Source organism: Strigops habroptila, chromosome W (genome assembly GCF_004027225.2).
Source record: "Strigops habroptila isolate Jane chromosome W, bStrHab1.2.pri, whole genome shotgun sequence".
NCBI classification, from domain to species: Eukaryota; Metazoa; Chordata; class Aves; order Psittaciformes; family Psittacidae; genus Strigops; species Strigops habroptila.
Window position 1 is genome coordinate 27304847 of NC_044301.2, and position 21043 is coordinate 27325889.

A 21043-nucleotide genomic window follows, 5' to 3' on the forward strand; every position below is an offset into this window, starting at 1 on the left:
TCTGATGCCATCAACTTTCAAGGGGTGGAACCCATTTGTATTTCTGGAGTGACAGGAGGATCCCAAGAGTTGACTGTACTGGAGGCTGAAATCAGCCTAACTGGGAAGGAGTGGCAAAAGCACCCTATTGTGACTGGCCCAGATCACTGCTCGGGTCGGGCTGGGTATCGGTCGGTGGGTGGTGAGCAATTGTATCCTCTCCCCTTGTTATTTCACTAATCATTATTATCATTGGTGGTAGCAGTAGTGGTTTTGTATTATACCTTAGTTACTGGACTGTTCTTATCTCAAACCATGGGAGTTACATTCTTTCGATTCTCCTCCCCATCCCTCCAGGAGTGTGCGTGGGGAAAGAACCGGGGGAGTGAGCAAGCGGCTGCATGGTTCTGAGTTACTGGCTGGGCTTAAACCACGACAGGAGGCCTTGGTTTCAGGCCGGGGTATGAGGCAGGCAGGAAGGGTATCTTTGCTCGTACACCGTGGGGAACTTGCAAATGTGGAGTGCATGAGGGATGAGTGTGTGAGTTCATGCACGTTTGCTAGTGTGAGTCAAGGTGGACGAGCTGGCAAGTAGGGAACCAGTGAAGCAAGTAAGGGGGCCCAGAATCCAGGCAGGGGTGCTGGGCAGACAGAGGGACAGTGCCAGTACTCGAGGGATCTGTGAATGTGTATGTGCTTGTTTATGTAGAGAATGCTGTGTGTATGCTTTCACTAGTGAACTTCTATTTCTATATCTCTACGAGCCAAAGAGGAGGGGACTTGGCTGTCTATGTTTGTGTTTTATGTGAGTCCTGTATGTAGGTGCTGTTGAAGGCAGCGCCTTGTCTGTAGCAATCTGTGTGACCAGCTGTGTCAGTGTCCTGTGCATGTGTCCGTCTCTGTGTGCCTATCTCTGGGATACGTGTGCAACTTCATTACTAGTTGAACCTGCAACTGGGAAAGCGGCAGCTGCGTCCCTCAGCCTGGGCAGAGGCTCTGAGTCCCTGGGCACTGGGCTGGGCTCCAGGGGCAAGGCACTAGAGGATACAATTGCTCACCACCCGCCAACTGATACCCAGCTCAACCCGAGCAGCAATCTGGGCCTTCTGGGTAACTCCCCCCAGTTTATATACTGAGCATGATGTGCTGTGGTATGGAATACCCCTTTGGCTAGGTTGGGTCAGGTGTCCTGTCTCTGCTTCCTCCCAGCTTCCCCTCCTCCCTGGCAGAGCACGAGACTGAAAAAGTCCTTGATCAGGGTAAGCACTACTTAGAAATAACTAAAACATCAGTGTATTATCATCATTATTCTCAGACTAAAGCCAAAACACAGCACTGTACCAGCTACTAGGAAGAAACTTAACTCTATCCCAGCCAAAATCTGCATGCTGTCAAACTCTGGTCAACTGTAAAATTAATTTATATTATGGTAAGATACACACACACACCTTTTTGGCCCTCTGCTCAAATCCTGAGCAGCTTCCCTACAGTCAGTAGGAATATACGCTTTTATGTTAATTTTCCGCTCAGCACTGGCTTTTTAAATAAAGTGTATAATACCATCGTGGCTTAAGCCCAGCTGGTAACTCGGAACCATGCAGCCGCTTGCTCACTCCACCCCTTCTTCCTCCCCCCGCTCCCGGAGGGATGGGGAGGAGAATCAAAAGAATCTAACTCCCATGGGTTGAGATAAGAACAGTCCAGTAACCAAACTATAATACAAAATCACTACTGCTACCACGAATAATAATAATGATAAGGGGAATAGCAAGGGGAGAGGAAACAATTGCTCACCACCCGCCAACTGATACCCAGCCCAACCCGAGCAGCAATCTGGGCCTTCTGGGTAAGTCCCCCCAGTTTATATACTGAGCATGATGTGCTGTGGTATGGAATACCCCTTTGGCTAGTTTGGGTCAGGTGTCCTGTCTCTGCTTCCTCCCGGCTTCCCATCCACCCTGGCAGAGCATGAGAATGAGAATGTCCTTGGTCAGAGTAAACACTACTTAGAAACAACTAAAAACATCGGTGTATTATCAGCACTGTTCCCACACTAAAGTCGAAAACACAGCACTGCACCAGCTACTAAGAAGGAGAAAAAATGACTGCTGTAGCTGAACCCAGGACAGTATCCACCCCTTATTCCATAACATTCACGTCATGCTCAGATCCCACATTTTTCAATATACCGTCGCTTTTGTCTCATATATATACACCCACACCCACACACAAAGAGACAGAGATATCATTCCTTAGTTCATGGACCAATCCCTATAAAGTTGCTCAATTCATCTAGTCCATGATGTCAGGCTCCATCTCTTGTAACAGTCTCTCAGGGGAGGAGGGACAGTGTGTAGTGTTGGGTTGTTGCCTGCTGATGACACCACAGAACTCGTCTGGTCACTGCTGAGCTTGTCTGGTTTCATCAAAATTCATTCTTTCTTGAGGTGATGATCATAGGGAAATCACGGTCAGTTGCTGGTGGCCTGAAGATATCTAGCTGGTGGGCTATAAAAGTGTTATAGAGCAGGCAACAGCATACAATTGAGTTAATTGGCTGTTTCCCCCCCAAATTAAATCCCCTTGAGGTACACATCGGACTTCCCCATCTTCCCGCATTACCCACCAAGTATATCCAGGTCCCTGAACGAAAGCAACCCCACAAGTGGGTTTGCCTTTACCCGAAGCAGGAATAACCAGACTGTCTTCCCCAACAAATTCTTTATGTGCACCACAGGAACTTTATCCCCCTCTAGAGTATGTAAAAGTTCTGATTGGGCTGGGCCAGCCCTGTTGGCAGATCCCCTACTGTTGACCAACCAGGTGGCTTTTGGTAAAAGTGTATCCCAAAGTTTGAAAGTCCCACCACCCATTGCTCTCAGTGTAGTTTTTAACAGCCCATTGTACCGTTGGATTTTCCCAGAGGCTGGTGCATGGTAGGGGATGTGATATACCCACTCAATGCCATGCTGTTTGGCCCAAGTGTCTATAAGCTTGTTCCGGAAATGAGTCCCGTTGTCTGACTCAATTCTTTCTGGGGTGCCTTGTCACCATAAGACTTGTTTCTCAAGGCCCAGGATAGTGTTCTGGGTGGTGGTGTGGAGCACAGCATATGTTTCCAGCCATCTGGTGGTTGCTTCAACTATGGTAAGCATATGGCACTTGCCTTGGTGGGTCAGTGGGAGTGTGATAGAGTCAGTCTGCCAGGCCTCCCCATAGTTGTACTTCAGCCATCGTCCTCCATACCAGAGAGGCTTTAACTGCTTGGCTTGCTTAATTGCAGCACTTGTTTCACATTCATGAATAACGTGGGCAATAGTGTCCATTGTTAAGTCCACCCCTCGATCACGAGCCCATCTATATGTTGCATTTCTTCCTTGATGGCCTGAGGTGTCATGGACCCACCGGGCTAAAAATAATTCACCCTTATGTTGCCAATCTAAGTCCATCTGAGCCACTTCAATCTTAGCAGCTTTATCCACTTGTTGGTTGTTCTGGTGTTCCTCAGTGGCCCGACTCTTGGGTACATGAGCATCTACGTGGCGTACCTTCACCACCAGGTTCTGCACCCGGGCAGTGATATCTTGCCACAGTACAGCAGCCCAGATTGGTTTACCTCTGCGTTGCCAGTTGCTCTGCTTCCATTGCTTCAACCACCCCCACAGGGCATTTACCACCATCCATGAGTCAGTATAGAGATAAAGTACTGGCCATTTTTCTCATTTGGCAATGTCTAAGGCTAGCTGGATGGCTTTCAGCTCTGAAAACTGACTCAATTCACCCTCTCCTTCAGCAATTTCTGCAAGTTGTCACAGGGGACTCCATACAGCTGCCTTCCATCTCCGATGCTTTCCCACATTATGGCAGGACCCATCAGTAAACAAGGCATATTGCTTCTCACTTTCTGACAGTTTATTATATGGTGGGACTTCTTCAGCACGCATCACCTCCTCCTCCGGTGACATTCCAAAATCTTTGCCCTCTGGCCAGTCCATGATGACTTCTAGAATTCCTGGACGACTGGGATTTCCTTTTCGAGCTCGTAGCGTAATTAGTGCGGCCCACTTACTCTATGTAGCATCGGTTGCATGATGTGTAGAGGAGACCCTGCCTTTGAACAGCCAGCCCAGCACAGGCAACCGGGGTGCCGGGAGAAGCTGTGCTTCAGTGCCAATCACTTCTGAAGCATCTCAAACCCCTTCATAGGCTGCCAGTATCTCTTTTTCAGTGGGAGTATAGCTGGCCTCGGATCCTCTGTATCCCCGACTCCAAAAGCCGAGGGGTCAACCTCGAGTCTCCCCTGGAGCTTTCTGCCAGAGGCTCCAGGTAGGACCATTCTCCCCGGCTGTGGTATAGAGCACATTTTTCAAATCTTGTCCAGTCTGGACTGGTCCAAGAGCTACTTCATGAACTCTCATTTAATTTGTTCAAAGGAATTGAGAAAAATGCATTGGCGATATCAGTTGTGGCATCCCACTTGGCTGCCATTGACTCCAGTTCGTATTGAAGTTCTAGGATGTCCGGTACGGCAGCACTCGATGGTGGTGTGACTTTTTTCAGGCCACGATAGTGTACTGTTAGTCTCCACTCTCCGTTAGACTTTTGCACTCGCCATATGGGGCTATTAAAGGGTGAGCAGGTCCTGCTGATCACTCCTTGGCTCTCCAGTCTATGGATCAGCTGATCAATGGAAATCTGCGAGTCTCAGTTAGTGCGATATTGCTGCCGTTGCACTGTTGTGGTCGTGATTGGTAGTTCTTCGACCTTCAGCAACCCCACAACAGAAGGATCCTCTAAGAGACCAGGCAAGGTGGACAGCTACTTTATTTCCCCCGAAGGAATGAAAAAGAAAGATGTGTAATTGTTAAAAATTCCAATTGCATGCCTCCCATAGTATAGAGGTGAAGACCACGCTGAGAACATATACCAGCTCAGTTTCATGATCAATGATTCTATTGTTTTACAAGTCATTACCATGAAGTACAGCGAATCAAAAACCTTAGCCCATGCCCCAAAGCGGATAAATGTTAAAACAGCAAACACTGGCTGCAGGTAAGGTATGACATGCTGAAACTCTGAGACCAAGCACAACACCAATAATAATAATGATAAGGGAAATAAGAAGGGGAGAGAGTATAAAACTTAAAGGGGAAAAGGAAAAGATCTGGTCTTCCGGGTAACTCCCCCCAGTTTATATACTGGCCATGACATGCTGTGGCACAGAATACCCCTTTGGCTACTTTGGGTCAGTCGTCCTGTCTCTGCTTCCTCACGGCTTCCCATTTCCCTCCTCACTGGCAGAATGTGAGACTGAAAAGCCCTTGATTGGAGTAAGCATTACTTAGCAACAACTAAAAACTTTGGTTTGTTATCAGAGGTTTTCTCAGGCTAAAGTAGAAAACACAGCACTGCACCAGATACTAAGAAGGAGAAAAATGCTGCAGCTGAACCCAGGACAAAGCAACAAGTGGATAAAGCTGCTAAGTTTGAAGTAGCTCAGATGGATTTAGATTGTTAACATAAGGGTGAATTATTTTTACCCCGGTGGGCCCATGACATCTCAGGCCATCAAGGCAGAAATGCAACATATAGATGGGCTCGTGATCGAGGGGTGGACTTAACAATGGACACTATTGCCCACGTTATTCATGAATGTGAAACAAGTGCTGCAATTAAGCAAGCCAAGCAGTTAAAGCCTCTCTGGTATGGAAGACAATGGCTGAAGTACAACTATGGGGAGGCCTGGCAGACTGACTCTATCACACTCCCACTGACCCACCAAGGCAAGTGCCATATGCTTACCATAGTTGAAGCAACCACCAGATGGCTGGAAACATATGCTGTGCTCCACACCACCACCCAGAACACTATCCTGGGCCTTGAGAAACAAGTCTTATGGTGACAAGGCACCCCAGAAAGAATTGAGTCAGACAACGGGACTCATTTCCGGAACAAGCTTATAGACACTTGGGCCAAACAGCATGGCATTGAGTGGGTATATCACATCCCCTACCATGCACCAGCCTCTGAGATAATCAAATGGTACAATGGGCTGTTAAAAACTACACTGAGAGCAATGGGTGGTGGGACTTTCAAACTTTGGGATACACTTTTACCAAAAGCCACCTGGTTGGTCAACAGTAGGGGATCTGCCAACAGGGCTGGCCCAGCCCAATCAGAACTTTTACATACTCTAGAGGGGGATAAAGTTCCTGTGGTGCACATAAAGAATTTGTTGGGGAAGACAGTCTGGTTATTCCTGCTTCGGGTAAAGGCAAACCCACTTGTGGGGTTGCTTTCGTTCAGGGACCTGGATATACTTGGTGGGTAATGCAGGAAGATGGGGAAGTCCGATGTGTACCTCAAGGGGATTTAATTTTGGGGGAAAACAGCCAATGGACTCAATTGTATGCTGTTGCCTGCTCTATAACACTTTTATAGCCCATCAGCTAGATGCCCGTCTCCACCATTCTGGGCTTTGAAAAGAAGATATATGCTGTTAGGATCATCAGCAGGGAATAAAGTCATAGGAAAAACAAGCAGCAGCGGAACTGTCCTTAGGTTACCATCGACTGACCCTGTCCTCCCTCAGATCATTACCCCAACAAAGAATGAACTTTGACGAAACCAGACAAGCTCAGCAGTGACCAGATGAGTTCAGCGATGTCATCAGCAGGCAACAACCCAATACTACACACTGTCCCTCCTGCCCTGAAAGACTGTTACAAGAGATGGAGCCTTACATCATGGACTGAATGAACTCAGCAAACTTTATAGGGATGGTCCACGGCCTAAGGAATGATATCTCTTTGTGTTTGTGTATGTATATATATATGAGACAAAAAGCGATGGTATGTTGAAAAATGTGGGATCTGAGCATGATGTGAATGGTATGGAATAAGGGGTGGATACTGTCTTGGTTTCAGCTGTAGCAGTTTTTTTTCTCCTTCCTGGTAGCTGGTGCAGTGCTGTGTTTTTGACTTTAGTCTGGGAACAACGCTGATAACACACCGATGTTTTTAGTTCTTGCTAAGTAATGTTTACTCCGATCATGGACTTTCTCAGTCTCATGCTCCGCCATTGAGGAGGGGCATGGGAAGCTGTGAGGAAACAGAGACAGGAAACCTGACCCAAACTGGCCAAAGGGGTATTCCATACCACAGCACGTCATGCCCCGTATATAAACTGGGGGGAGTTACCCGGAAGGCCCAGATCGCCGCTTGGGTTGGGCTGGGTATCGGTCGGTGTGTGGTGAGCAATTGTATTGTGCATCACTTGTGTTTATTTTTTTCTTTTCCTTTTCCACTTTTAGTTTTATATTCTCTCCCCTTGTTATTTCCCTTATCATTATTATTATTGGTGGTAGCAGTAGTGGTTTTGTATTGTACCTTAGTTACTGGACTGTTCTTATCTCAACCCATGGGATTTACATTCTTTTGATTCTCCTCCCTATCCTTCCGGGAGTGGGGCGGGGGGCCGGGAAGAAGGGGGTGGAGTGAGTGAGTGGCTGCATGGTTCTGAGTTACCCATTGGGCTTTGTAAATTTTCACTGACATGTATAAATCCCCTTCTGAAAGTAAATAAAACTTTATTTTAGCAAAGAACAAACACAGATGCATTAATCAAAAGTCAACTATATATGTCATGTCAGCAGCTAAGGAATAACAAAGACCTATACTCCTTTAGGGTAATGTCAGCTTCCTATAGGATCCAGCATTCTAATGAACTGTCAGAGCCTGAGTACTAACAGTGAAAACACAACCAAACAACAACCAAATAGGGTCTTTTAAAGCTGTAGCCTGAAGACAAGTTCAGTCTCTGCCATTAGGCTTTCAGGACCTAAAAGCATCTTGCTTTTGGGTTGATAATTACAGTGTGCTGAGCCAAGCAGCTGTCACAGAGGAACAGGAGCTGCCCAAACACAGCAAAAGGCATAGAAGTTTACTGGCTGATTTATCACACCATAATTAACTTAGTTACAGACTTTTGAGACATGGAAATGAAAGACAGAAAGAGGGAGTAAAAAGAAGGAAAGGGAAGAAATGGTTCAAAGAGCTTTGAACATTTTTACCAGTAAGTTTCCAAGAAAAAGGAAAACACTAGGAAAGATTGAATTGACGAAGGCCCTCCCACAGCCCATGGTTTCTGGAGAAGTAGCTGATTGATAGGCAGATACTCAAGAGACGTATTTCCCAAAGCACACAGATGCAATGTCTATAGAGATGCGAACCCTCTCTGAAAGGCAGCACACGTGCATACCACAGCAAACAAGAATGGCAGAAAATGCTGAATGAACATTCAGGATCTAGCATACTATGTCAGTATAACAAACATGACAAACAAGATTGTTACACTCATAAGCAGGCTAAGATGGACGCAACAACCAATTAGAACCTTTTTAATTTTATGGTGATAACTAGCACAAATGTATGGTAGCCTTTATAGATATTATCATAAATCATGGTGTCCTGGTTTTGGCTGGAATAGAGTTAATTTTCTTCCTAGAAGTTGGTACAGTGCTGTGTTTTGGCTTTAGTCTGAGAAGGAGGTGATCCTGCCCTTCTATTTTGCTCTCATGAGACCCCACTTGGAGTACTGTGTGCAGTTCTGGTGTCCTCAACATAAGAAGGACATGGAGCTGTTGGAGCAAGTCCAGAGGAGGAGGGCCATGAGGATGATAAGGAGGCTGGAGCACCTCCCGTATGAAGACAGGCTGAGAAAGTTGGGGCTGTTCAGCCTGGAGAAGAGAAGGCTGTGTGGAGACATAGCAGCTTTCCAGTATCTGAAGGGGACCTACAAGGATGCTGGGGAGGGACTCTTCCTTAGGGACTGTATTGACAGGACAAGGGCTAACGGGTTCAAACTTAAACAGGGGAAGTTCAGGTTAGATATAAGGAAGAAGTTCTTTACTGTGAGGTTGGTGAGGCAAAGGAACAGGTTGCCCAAGGAAGTTTGTGAATGCTTCATCCCTGGCAGTGTTCAAGGCCAAGTTGGACAGAGCCTTGGGTGACATGGTCTAGGGTGAGGCATCCCTGCCCATGGCAGGGTGGTTGGATTTAGATGATCTTAAGGTCCTTTCCAACCCTAACTATTCTATGATTCTACGATTCTATGATTCTGTGATAATGCTGATAACACACCAATGTTTTAGTTGTTGCTGCTAAGTAATGCTTACTCTGATCAAGGACTTTTCAGTCTCTCATGCTCTGCTAGCGAGTAGGGGCACAGGAAGCCAGGAGGGAGCAGAGACAGGACACCTGACCCAAAGTAGCCAAAGGGCTTTTCCATACCATAGCACATCATGCCCAGTATATAAACTGGGGGGAGTTACCCGGAAGGAACCAATCGCTGCTTGGGGATGGGCTGAATATCAGTCATTGGGTGGTGAGCAACTGTATTGTGCATCACTGTTGTTTATTGTTTGAGGTTTTTTCCTTTCCCCTTTAGTTTCATATCTCTCTCTTTGTTATTCCCCTTATTAGAAATAGTATTAGGATTAGGATTATATTGTACTTTATTTTAGTTAGTAAGCTCTTCTTATCTCAACCTGCGGCTTTTACATTCTTTTGATTCTCCTCCCCATCCCACAAAGGGAGGGGGGAAGGGGAGCAAGCGGCTGTGTGGTACTCTAGTTGCTGGCTGGGTTTAAACCACAACAGACATCCATATTTCTCCCCTGTGCTCTATTCTGAGAAACTACAATCCATGGGCGGAAGTGAACAGGCTGCGCAGCATTAGAGAAGATGGAGAAGGGAGATAGGATTTTCTCTGAGATAGAGCACCTTGAAGAGCCTCACACCCCATTTGCAGCAGAGATGCAGCCAATGTCCAGCCCTAGTAAAATAGTAAGTTCAACCCCTAGAGAAGGTCCCTTCCAGTCCTAACCATTCTATGATTCTATGATGGAAGCTGGTGACTTCTGGCACCAAGAGGAAGCCTCCTGCCCCACCTAAGGCTTTGCAATTGAAAAATAGTTTCAGCGCCCTCAGAGTTGAAGAGGACCCACATGTGCCTACAAGCAAAGGACCTGGTCTACTAACCCTAAACCATGCAAGAACACCAGGAAAAAGTGGCAAGTTATCACGGGATCATAGAAACATAGAATAGTTTGGGTTGGAAGGGACCTTCAAATGTCATTTAGTCCAACCCCTCTGCAATGACCAGAGACATCTTCAGTTAGATCGGGTTGCCCAGAACCACATCCAGCTTGGCCTTGAATGTCTCCAGGGATGGCACATCTACCACCTCTCTGGGCAACCCATGCCAGTATTTTACCACCCTCGTTGTAAAGAATTTCTTCCTCACATCCAGTCTGAATCTCCCCTCTTTTAGTTTAAAGCCATTACCCCTTCTCCTATCACAACAGGCCCTGCTAAAAAGTCTTATCCCGTCTTTCTTATAGGCCCCTTTAAGAATTGAAAGGCCGCAATAAGGTCTCCCCGGGGTCTTCTCTTCTCCAGTCTGAACAACCCTGACTCAGCCATTCCTCCTCTGATCAGTTTTGTGGACCTTCTCTGGACCTTCTCCAACAGGTCCATATCTGTCCTGTACTGAGGACTCCAGAGCTGGATGCAATACTCCAGGTGGGCTCTCACCAGAGCAGAGTAGAGGTGCAGAATCACCTTCCTTGACCTGTTGGCCTTCTGGGCTGTAAGTGCACATTGCTGGCTCATATCCAATTTCTCATCCACCAGTACCCACAAGTCCTTCTCCTCAGGGGTACTATGAATCCCTTCATCCCCCAGCCTGCACTTGAACCCATCGAACCTCATGAGGTTCACATGGGCCCACCTCTCGAGCCTGTCCAAGTCCCACTGGATAGCTGGATAGCTTCCTGTCCCTCAGGTGTGTCAACCACTACCCTCTGGATCTGATCATCCAGCCAATTCCTCACCCACCGAACAGTCCACACATCAAATCCATATCTCTCCAATTTAGAGAGAAGGATGTTGTGGGGGACCGTGTCAAAGGCTTTACAGAAGGCCAGATAGACAACATCCATAGTCCTTCCTTTGCTGATGTAGTAACTCCATCATAGAAGGCCACTAGGTTGGTCAGGCAGGACTTGCCCTTGGTGAAGCCATGCTGGCTGGCTCGAATCACCTCCCTGTCTACTATGTGCCTTAGCATGGATCCTAGATTCCAAGATCTTCCCAGTCACACAGGTGAGGCTGACAGGTTGGTAGTTCCCAGGGTTCCCAGGGTCCTCCTTTCTACCCAGGAACCTCACATGATCGCCATGATTTCTCAAATATCATGGAGAGTGGCTTGGCAACTGCATCGGCCAATTCCCTCAGGACTCTGGGATGGATTGTGGGAGAGGATAGAAACTATTTGATTATTGCCAAAGAGAAGTAACTGCTTGGCTGGAGAAGAAAGAGTTAAAGAAGAAACAAAGTACATTGTGCAATCAAGCAGAGTGACCCAGCTGGACAGAAGCAGGAGAACAGAAAGATAAGGAACTGGTTATTTTGGGACTGTTTGTGAAATGACGAAGAATGTTGAAAAAACAAAACTAAACCGGGAACTAAACATGATGTGCTAAAAATAGCTTGGTATAAAAGTTAGAGCAATAGGCTAAAAATAGCTTTTGCTAGAATGGTGTAAAAGCTAGAGCATTAGGTAATAAAGTGATTCACTGCATGAAGATGCTCTGAGTCCATGCCCTTCATACGCCACAAATGGCGCCTGAACAGGGACCTCAAAGAGACAGCAACGGCTGTACCGGTGGCGTAGCTCAGCCAAACAGCGGAGCTGAAAGAAAGCTCAAGGTGCACCATAATTGCCATTCTGCAGGACAGAAGGTAAGCGGCCGAGAACACGATGGGGAACACTATCACTCAGAGCACAAATGGCTGCCCGAACTGGGACATGAATAGGAGGCTCACAGAGCCCGAACCGGTGGCGTAGCCTGACTGAACCAGGAGCTACAGAGACTTTGATATTGTGCACCCATCACTGTTAAGAAGGTGAGCGGTCGGGAACCACGGGAGAGAAGCTATCCTGAGATCAGCAGCGCAGTCTGGAAGTAATGTGCTGTCTGCTTGAAGCTCACCATTGTCCCATATCGGGTCCACAACTTGTGACTTTGTTAGAATGGATCCGTGATAAAGTGCCTGACTTTCCAGCTGGTGGCACTTTCCAAATCCCCGCTTGGCAAATTGTTGGTAAACGGCTGCATGATGCTGCTTCAAATGGGGACCCCACAGCAGGGAAGCATTTGGCAACCTGGTGGCAGATCCTGGCCACTTTTCGCCAGGTACAGACCAGCGCTGCCACTGATGCCGTCACATCTAAGGAAGCTACCGATGCTCGTGAGGGGCTAAAATCTCCTGAAGCCTCATCACCAGCTGCCCTCCCTGCACCCCCTTCTGTCTCCCCCATCTGTGCCTCCTTTGTCATCGCAGTCCTTGCCGCTGATCATGATGATCCTCGCAGCGCAAGCGCCTCTATCAAAAACGGCTGAGTTGGGTGATGACCCTGATAACCCTGATAATCCTGATGACCCTACAGACCCCTTTGATTCTGGCTTTGTAGGTCCAGAGAAGAAGCCAGACTTGTTTCCTCCTCCTGCTGAGTTGCAGACATTTACAGGGAAGCAGAGGTGAGGTCTGGAGGACCGATGGCAGGACTGCAGGCAGGAAGCTCTTAAGCGAGGGGACATGGGGGTAGCAGTGGCATGCCCAGTTGTCTATCGGCCGCACCAGGCTCCCTCAAAGACATGTTAAATGAAAATTAAAAAAAAAAAGGGGGAACCGGGATCAAGACTCCCCACAAGATAGACTATGGAAAGCCACATTCGTCTTGAACTTTTTATATCGTAATGGCTAGCTCAGTCGGTAGAGCAGTTGGGGGGCATTGCACATTTGCTAGGCTCTCTTTCTTTCACCCCAACAACTCAGCCATAACAGCATGGAAGTTACGCCACATCTTTATATGCACCTTTGTGTTAAAATAATTAAAAACTTATTAAAATTAGTTGTTCCATATGCTATATGGAAATACAATTATTAAATTGCTATATGAATAGACACAGTGAGAGTAAGGGCTGTGCACATGTGTGCGTGTGTGTGAGCACTTGCACATGCATCTGTGTGGTGTAACAAACATACATTGTGCATAATGCATAATGGATATTAAACACAGACCTTTATAACAGTAAAATATATAATTATAGACACATGAATATAAACCTAGATTATTAAAGCCTGTTAAGTACGCTGTATGAATATATATTTATATTATTTATAGCTGTATATGCAACAATATATAGACATCTAGATACACAGAGTGTGCAGGCATATGGATGTATTATGACAAATTGTGTGCATAATACACAGCATTTATCATAAAAACCCCCTTTAAAACAATAAAAGCTTTAAAAATATATATTTTAAAGCCATATTTAATTAGTAAATTCTGATGATATGAGGTGTGGTGTGTATTATAACAAATATAGTGTGTGTGTATAAAAAAATATATAGTCATAGTAAATGCTGCTAAATACATGTTATGACAGTGTAATTACCCAATTTAAACCGATATGGATCTACAGCTATGTAGAGAGCTCAATGTGCATCTGTGTGTCTGTGTGTGTCTGTTAGAACAAATACACTTTGTGTCTCATTAAAGCCGGCATTTATATTGATAAAATCTACTATATGTATTGATAAATATAAAGCTAACCTTTAACAATAAATACTGCTAAATATGGTTTATGAAAATAGAATTTTAAAATGTTTTTCAACAGCCACATTTTTTTAATGTTGGTACATAAGTATGTTAAAATATATCAATTCACTTTTATATATTATCTAGATAAAACTAACAAGCAGGTGCATGCACATGGGGGGGGCTGAGCAAGAGCATGATTGTGTCTGTGTTATTTAAGCATGGGTGTGAGGATTTTAATGGAATGTGTTACATGAATCTAAGCGACCACTCAGAATCAATTCATAAGAGTATCCAAAAATTGAAAGATTTAAACAAAGACTTGCAGCTAAATCAAAAATGAAACACTTTTGGTCTGTTTTCATGGCTCAGGAATTTTGGACCATGGGTCAAAAATATCTCAGGGTTTATTTTAATAGCTCTGATTGCTGTGTCAATGATTGTATTATGTCTTCCCTGTCTTTTTTCTTCAATCGAATGAAGTATGAATCAGGTTATGGTCACACAGTTATATGCGAACCTTGCCCCTTCCACAGATAAATAAAGAAGGGGGAGATGTAGGAGAGGATGGAAACTATTTGATTATTGCCAAAGAGAAGTAACTGCTTGGCTGGAGAAGAAAGAGTTAAAGAAGAAACAAAGTACATTGTGCAATCAAGCTGAGAAACCCAGCTGGACAGAAGAAAGAGAACAGAAAGATAAGGAAGTGATTATTTTGGGACTGTTTGTGAAACAATGAAGAATGTTGAAAAAAAAAGATCTGTAAACCAGGAACTAAACATGATGTGCTAAAAATAGCTTGGTATAAAAGTTAGAGCAATAGGCTAAAAATAGCTTTTGCTAGAATGGTATAAAAGCTAGAGCAATAGGCAATAAAGTGATTCACTGCATGAAGATGCTCTGAGTCTGTGCCCTTCATACGCCACAATGGATCTCATCAGGTCCCATAGATATGTGTATATTCAGGTTCCTCAAATGGTCACAAATGTGGCAGGGGAGACAACATGATCAGGCAGGTTGTTTTCCCAGGGCGAGGCCCATCCCCTCCATTCCGGGTATGCTGACCCCTGCAATTTCCCCAAATGCGGGAAACTTGACTACATAATTTGTGGTAGTGAGGGACTGTGTTCACGCTCTCCCCTGTTAATTTACCCCTTCTAGGGAACCTAGATGTGAAATTACCTCTCTGAAGTGCCTGTATACAAATGTGCATAGCATGGGAAATAAACAGGATGAACTGGAAATCCATGCGGGGTCTCAGGGTCATGATCTCATTACAATTACTGAGACATGGTGGGATAGCTCACATGACTGGAATGTTGTCATGGATGGCTCTGTACTTTTTAGAAAGGACAGGTTAGAAAGGTGAGGTGGTAGAGTTGCTCTTTATGTGAAAAGGCAACTGAAATGTATCAAGCTCTACACAGGGACAAATGAACAAGTAGAGGGTCTATGGGTGAGAATTAAGGGACCAGCTAATATTGGGTACACTGTTGTGGGTGTTTACTATAGGCCACCTGATCAGGAGGAGGAACTTGATGAGGCCTTCTATGGGCAGCTGGAAATAGCCTCATGGTCAGAGGCCCTTGTACTCTTGGGGGTCTTCAATCAGCCAGATATTTATTGGAGGGATAAAACGGTCCAGTGCACACAGTCCAGGAAATTCCTGCAGATCACTGAAGATAACTTTTTGTTACAAGTGGTGGAGGAGCCAACCAGGAAAGGTGTGTTGCTGGACCTTGTACTTGCAAACCAGGAAGGACTGGTTGATGACATAAAGGTTGGGGGCAGCCTTGTCTGTAGTGACCAGGAGATGGAGGAGCTCAGGATCCTTTGTGGGGGAAGTAAAACAGTAAGCAGGACTAGAACCCTAAACTTTTGGAGAGCTAACTTCAGCCTCTTCAAAGACCTACTTAGAGGAATCCCATGGGATAGGGCTCTAGAAAAGAAGGGAGTTCAAGAGAGCTAGTCAGTATTTAAGCAGCACTTCCTCCAAGCCTAAGACCAGTGTATCCCCATGACAAAGAAATCAGGCAAAGGGGCAGGAGACCTGCATGAATGAGCAGGGAGTTCCTAGTAAATCTTAAACTCAAGAAGGAAATTTATGGAGGTGGAAAAAGGGCCAGGCCAAGTGGGACGACTATAGGAACATGAGTGTATGCAGGAATGCAACAATGAAGGCCAAGGCCCACTTAGAACTGAGTCTGGCAAAGGACATCAAGGACAACAAGAAGGGCTTCTACAAGTATATCGGCAGCAAAAGGAAGATTAGGGAAACTGTGGGGCCGCTGCTGAATCAGATGGGTGTCCTGGTAACAGAAGACACAGAGAAGGCGGAATTACTGAATGCCTTCTTTGTGTCAGTCTTTACCCCTAAGAATGGCCCTCAGGAGTCCCAAACCTCAGAGGTTAGAGATGAGGGCCGGAGAAAGGAAGACTTCCCCCTGGTCATAAAGAGTTGGGTTAGGGATAGGCTAGACAGACTTAACACCCATAAATCCATGGGCCCTGATGGGAACTTAGCTGAGAGTTGATTCCCTCTCATGACTGAGAGATATAACAAAGGATGTTGTTTGCCACAGTGTATTCAGCAGAATATATATGTTTATGTTCATCGTGACTGTTTTTTGGAAAAAGGCAGGAAAACATAGGTGTGCAGCTGTTCTATGACCTTCATACTTGGCTGCACTGGGGCGCCTGGCCAACGCTCTCAGGGTGGACAAACATGAGATCATGAGAAACTGAACAAGTAAACAATTAGAGATCTGGCATAAAGCCAGTTGTTTTGATAAGGGTATAAAAGCGGGACCCTCTTGTGGCCATGAGAGAAGCCTCACCTATGGGTGGATGCACCGTGTAGGAATTTTCCAATTACCTGAGACTCCTGGCATCAGCGGCAATGGGGCTTCCCAGCTGGAAGTGTGGGCCTGGATGATGCTTCAGTGGTAATTGGTGATGTATTTCTTCTTAATCTCTGTTCTTTCTATATGGTAATGATTTAATGCATTGCTAATTCTCTCCGGTACTTATATACCTATATCTCTGATTTGCTTTATTGTACTTATTCACTATATATAGAGAGATATTTACCTAATTCACATTAGTGTGCTTGCTTTAGAGTGCTTATTGGCTTTAGCGTGCTTGTTTAATAAACTCTGCATATTATATAGCTAGTGTGTGGTCACTCTGCCTGTCAGCAGAACAGATGCACCCAAGGGTACCGAAGGAGCTGGCAGATGTTGTTGCTCTGCCGCTCTCCACCATTTCTGAAAAATCATGGAGAATGAGAGGGATGCCTGATGATTGGAGGAAGTCCAATGTTACTCCCATCTACAAAAAGGGCAAGAAGGAGGACCCAGGAAACTACTGGCCAGTCGGCCTCACCTCCATCCCTGGAAAGGTGATGGAACAGGTCATTCTGGAAGTCATCACCAAACAGAAAGTCATCAGGAGTAGTCAGCATGGATTCGCCAAGGGTAAATCTTGCTTGAATAGTCTAATAGCCTTTTATGATGACATGGCAAGATGGGTCGATGAGGGGAGAGCAGTAGATGTTCTATACTTTGACTTCAGCAAGGCTTTTGACACTGTCTCCCATAACATCCTCATAGGTAAGCTTAGGAAATGTGGGTTAGATGAATGGACAGTGAGGTGGATTGAGAACTGGATGAATAGCAGAGTTCAGAGGGTTGTGATCAGCAGAGTAGAATCCAGTTGGAGGCCTGTAGTCAGTGGTGTTCCCCAGGGACCAATACTGGGTCCGGTCTTATTCAACTTGTTTATCAATGACCTGGATCAAGGGCTAGAGTGTACCCTCAGCAAGTTTGCTGATGATACAAAGCTGGGGGAGTGGCTGATACACCTGAAGGCTGTGCTGCCATTCAGCAGGATCTTGATAGGCTGGAGAATTGGGCAGAGAGAAACCTCATGAGGTTTAACAAGGGCAAGCATAGGGTACTGCACCTGGGGAGGAAGAACCCCAAGTACCAGTACAGGTTGGGGGCTGACCTACTAGAGAGCAGTTCAGCTGAGAAGGACCTGGGCATATTGGTGGATGATAAATTGACCATGTGCCAGCAGTGTGCCCTTGCGGCCAGGAGGGACAATAGTATCCTGGGATGCATTGGGAGGATTGTGGCCAGCAGGTTGAGGGAGGCGATCCTTCCCCTCTACTCAACCCTAGTGAGGCCCCATCTGGAGTACTATGTCCAGTTCTGGTCTCCTCAGTACAAGAAAGACAAGGAGCTACTGGAGAGGGTCCAGCAGAGGGCCACAAGGATGATCAGGGGTCTGGAGCATTTCTCTTATGAGGAGAGATTGCAGGAGCTGGGCCTGTTTAGTCTAGAGAAGAGAAGAGAAGACTGAGAGGGGATCTCATTAATGCATGTAAGTATCTCAAAGGCAGGTGCCAAGAAGATGGTGCCAGACTCTTTTCAGTGGTGCCCAGTGACAGGACGAGGAGCAGTGACCATAAACTAACACACGAGAAGTTTCACCTCAACATGAGGAAGAACTTCTTTACTTTGAGGGTGACAGAGCACTGGAACAGGCTGCTCAGGGGGGTTGTGGAGTCTCCCTCTCTGGAGACATTCAAAACCTGCCTGGACGTGTTCCTGTGTAACCTGCTCTAGGTGGCCCTGCCTTGGCAGGGGGGTTTGACTAGATTATCTCCAGGGGTCCCTTCCAACCCTAACGATTTTGTGATTCTGTGATTCACTTACAGTGGAAGGAACTTTGTTCCCTCAGTTCCCACCTTGCAGTTCATCCACTCGAGAGGTGTAGGGAGAGATCCTGCCAGTGAAGACTGAGTCAAAAAAGTTGTTGAGTACCCCAGCCTTCTCTTTGCTCATCAGAGAGGCACACTTTCTTTGACCTTCCTCTTTTGGTTGACATATCTGCAGAAGCCCTTCTTGTCATTCTTTGCATCCCATGCCAAATTCAACTCCAGCTGCGCCTTGGCCTTCCTGACCCCATCTCTGCACAACCGGGCAGTGTCCCTGTACTCTTCCCAGGATACCTGTCTCTGCTTCCACTGCCTGTGCATTTCCTTTTTTCCCTTTAGTTTGACCAGCAGGTCTTAACTCAGCCATGCTGGAATATTGCCTTCCTTTCTCGATTTCTTACACCTAGGGATCACAAGCTCTTGTGCTCTGTGGAAAGTATCTTTAAAGATCTGCCATGTCTGTTCTGCTCCCTTGTCCCTGAGGCCGGTTTCTCAGGGGGTCCTATTGACTAACTCCTTAAGAGCTGGAAGTTGGCTTTCCTAAAATTCATAATGGGTCAATCCCTCATGTGGGGTACAGAGGCACCCATCTGCTGACCTATCAACCAGAGAGGTTTGATGCCTGCCGGGACTCATGATCCAGAATGTTGTGAAGGGACTGCCAAAGCTTGTCTGGTCCTCTGACTACTACCCCCTACTTTTCTTCCATATGGGCACAAAGGATACTACCAGGGAAAACTCAGGATCAGAAGTGACTACAGAGGTCTGGGGGCAGTACTCAAGGGCATAGGGGACCGGGTGTTGTTTTTCTTAATCCTGCCAGTGATGAGAAAGGGTGTAAGGAGAAGTGCACTGTAGGACTGATATGTAAAACAGGTATTTGTCTTAACCATTACTCTCAGTGAACTCAGGATTGATATATAAAACGGGTATTTGTCTCAACCATTGCTCTCCATGAACTATGAACTGTAGCAGGTGTGGTGAGATCGTTTACCCCTTAGAAAGAGATTTTATTGTTCTCTGAAGCAACTTGTGGATTCGGCTCTGTTGATTCAGCTGTGCGTCCTTGCACAGGGAGGAGGCTGGGAGGTTTCAGTTCTGACAAGCGGACTGGAATGTCCTGGCAAGAACCAAAAAGTGGATGGGAACATCCTTGCAGGAACAAACTGTATGGTCAGCAGATAAAAAATCTGCTGAAACGCATGATTCACGGATGCAGCCCATGGCTGGTCACAGTTGTTGTACAATGCTGGGGCAACGGCTATCTGATCGACATCCAGACACAATATGGTATAAAAGACCACACGACCACTGGCTACTTGGAAGACTTCTCCCACCGATCTGGACGAAGGGACACTGTATGACTCCGTGGTGGTAATTTAACTATTTGACTCTCTCTCTCTCTCTGCAAATCTATTGATATACTGCTTCTATCCTTTTTCTTCCTGCTCTTCCTCTTTTCCTTCTTCTCTTTTTTTGTATTTTTTACAATAATGTTAGGTAATAAATTGCGTTATTTGGACATTTGACCTCGTTTGTATCTTGATTTCACCCAGCAAGATCCAAATCCTGTTTGTACTGTCCACTGGGACGTGACATGCACTAATAAAGTAAGTCAATAATTGGCTATAGAAGTGGTGTTCCTGGCATGGTCTTGGGTTCAATGACCATGGGACCCTATTTGCATATCAGCACCTTCTTGGGACAGATGGCATGCAACTCACTAAGCAAGGCAAAGCTATTTTTTACAATAGGATGACTGACTTCATAAGGAGGGCTTTAAACTCGGAATGACGGGGGAGGAAGAGGGTGACTGAGTCCTAGGAGGCAGCTATGAACAGGGTCGATGAGGAAAGGGTATGGGCTCATGTGATTGGAAGGGATCACAAAGTCAGCAAAATAAGGCTGGGGGGGGGGGAATGGGTACCATCTCCAGCACTTCCATGTAAGCAAGGAAGTGTCTACAAGGCACAATTATGCAAAAATCCCCCAAACCCTCTCAAGGTATTCAACACAGAATCATAGAATAGTTTGGTTGGAAGGGACATTAAAGATCATCTGGTTCGACCCCCCCTGCCATGGTCAGGGAAACCTTCCATTAGACCAGGTTGGTCAAAGTGTCATCCAACCTGTCCTACAACAGTTCCAGGGATGGGGTATCCACAACTTCTCTGGGCAACCTGTTCCAATGTCTCATCACCCTCATAGTAAAGAATTTCTTCCTAATGTCTAATCTGAATCTACACTCTGACAGTTTAGAGCCATTCCCCCTTGTCCTGTCACTACATGCCCTTGTAAAAAGTCCCTTTCCGGATTTCTTGTAGGCCCCCTTTGGGTATTGGAAGACTGGTAAAAGGTGTCCTTTGAGCCTTCTCTTCTCGAGGCTGAAGAAACCCAACTCTCTCAGTCTGTCTTCATAGGAGAGGTACATTAGCCTTTACATCATCTTTGTGTCTGTCATGGTTTGAGCTCGCTTTGGCATCATATATACTAAAATTGGCCATTTGGTTTAGCTGCAGTGTTTGTCACTGTGGTTGGAGTGGCTGCAGTGTCTGCCACTAGGATTGGAGTGGCTGCAGCGTCTGCCACTAGGGTTGGAGTGGCTGCAGTGTCTGTTGCCGGGGTTGGTGCAGCTGTTGTGCTTGGGGGTTGAGTAACACCAACAGCTGC

General features: G+C 46.0%; 1 non-coding gene across 1 annotated transcript; it reads left to right on the plus strand.

The window, feature by feature from the left end:
* The first annotated feature begins 14629 nt into the window (after nucleotides 1-14629).
* On the plus strand, nucleotides 14630-14793 carry LOC115619306. The gene has a single exon (XR_003994963.1). It is a non-coding gene; the product is annotated as a U1 spliceosomal RNA (small nuclear RNA).
* Nucleotides 14794-21043: the final 6250 nt, after the last annotated feature.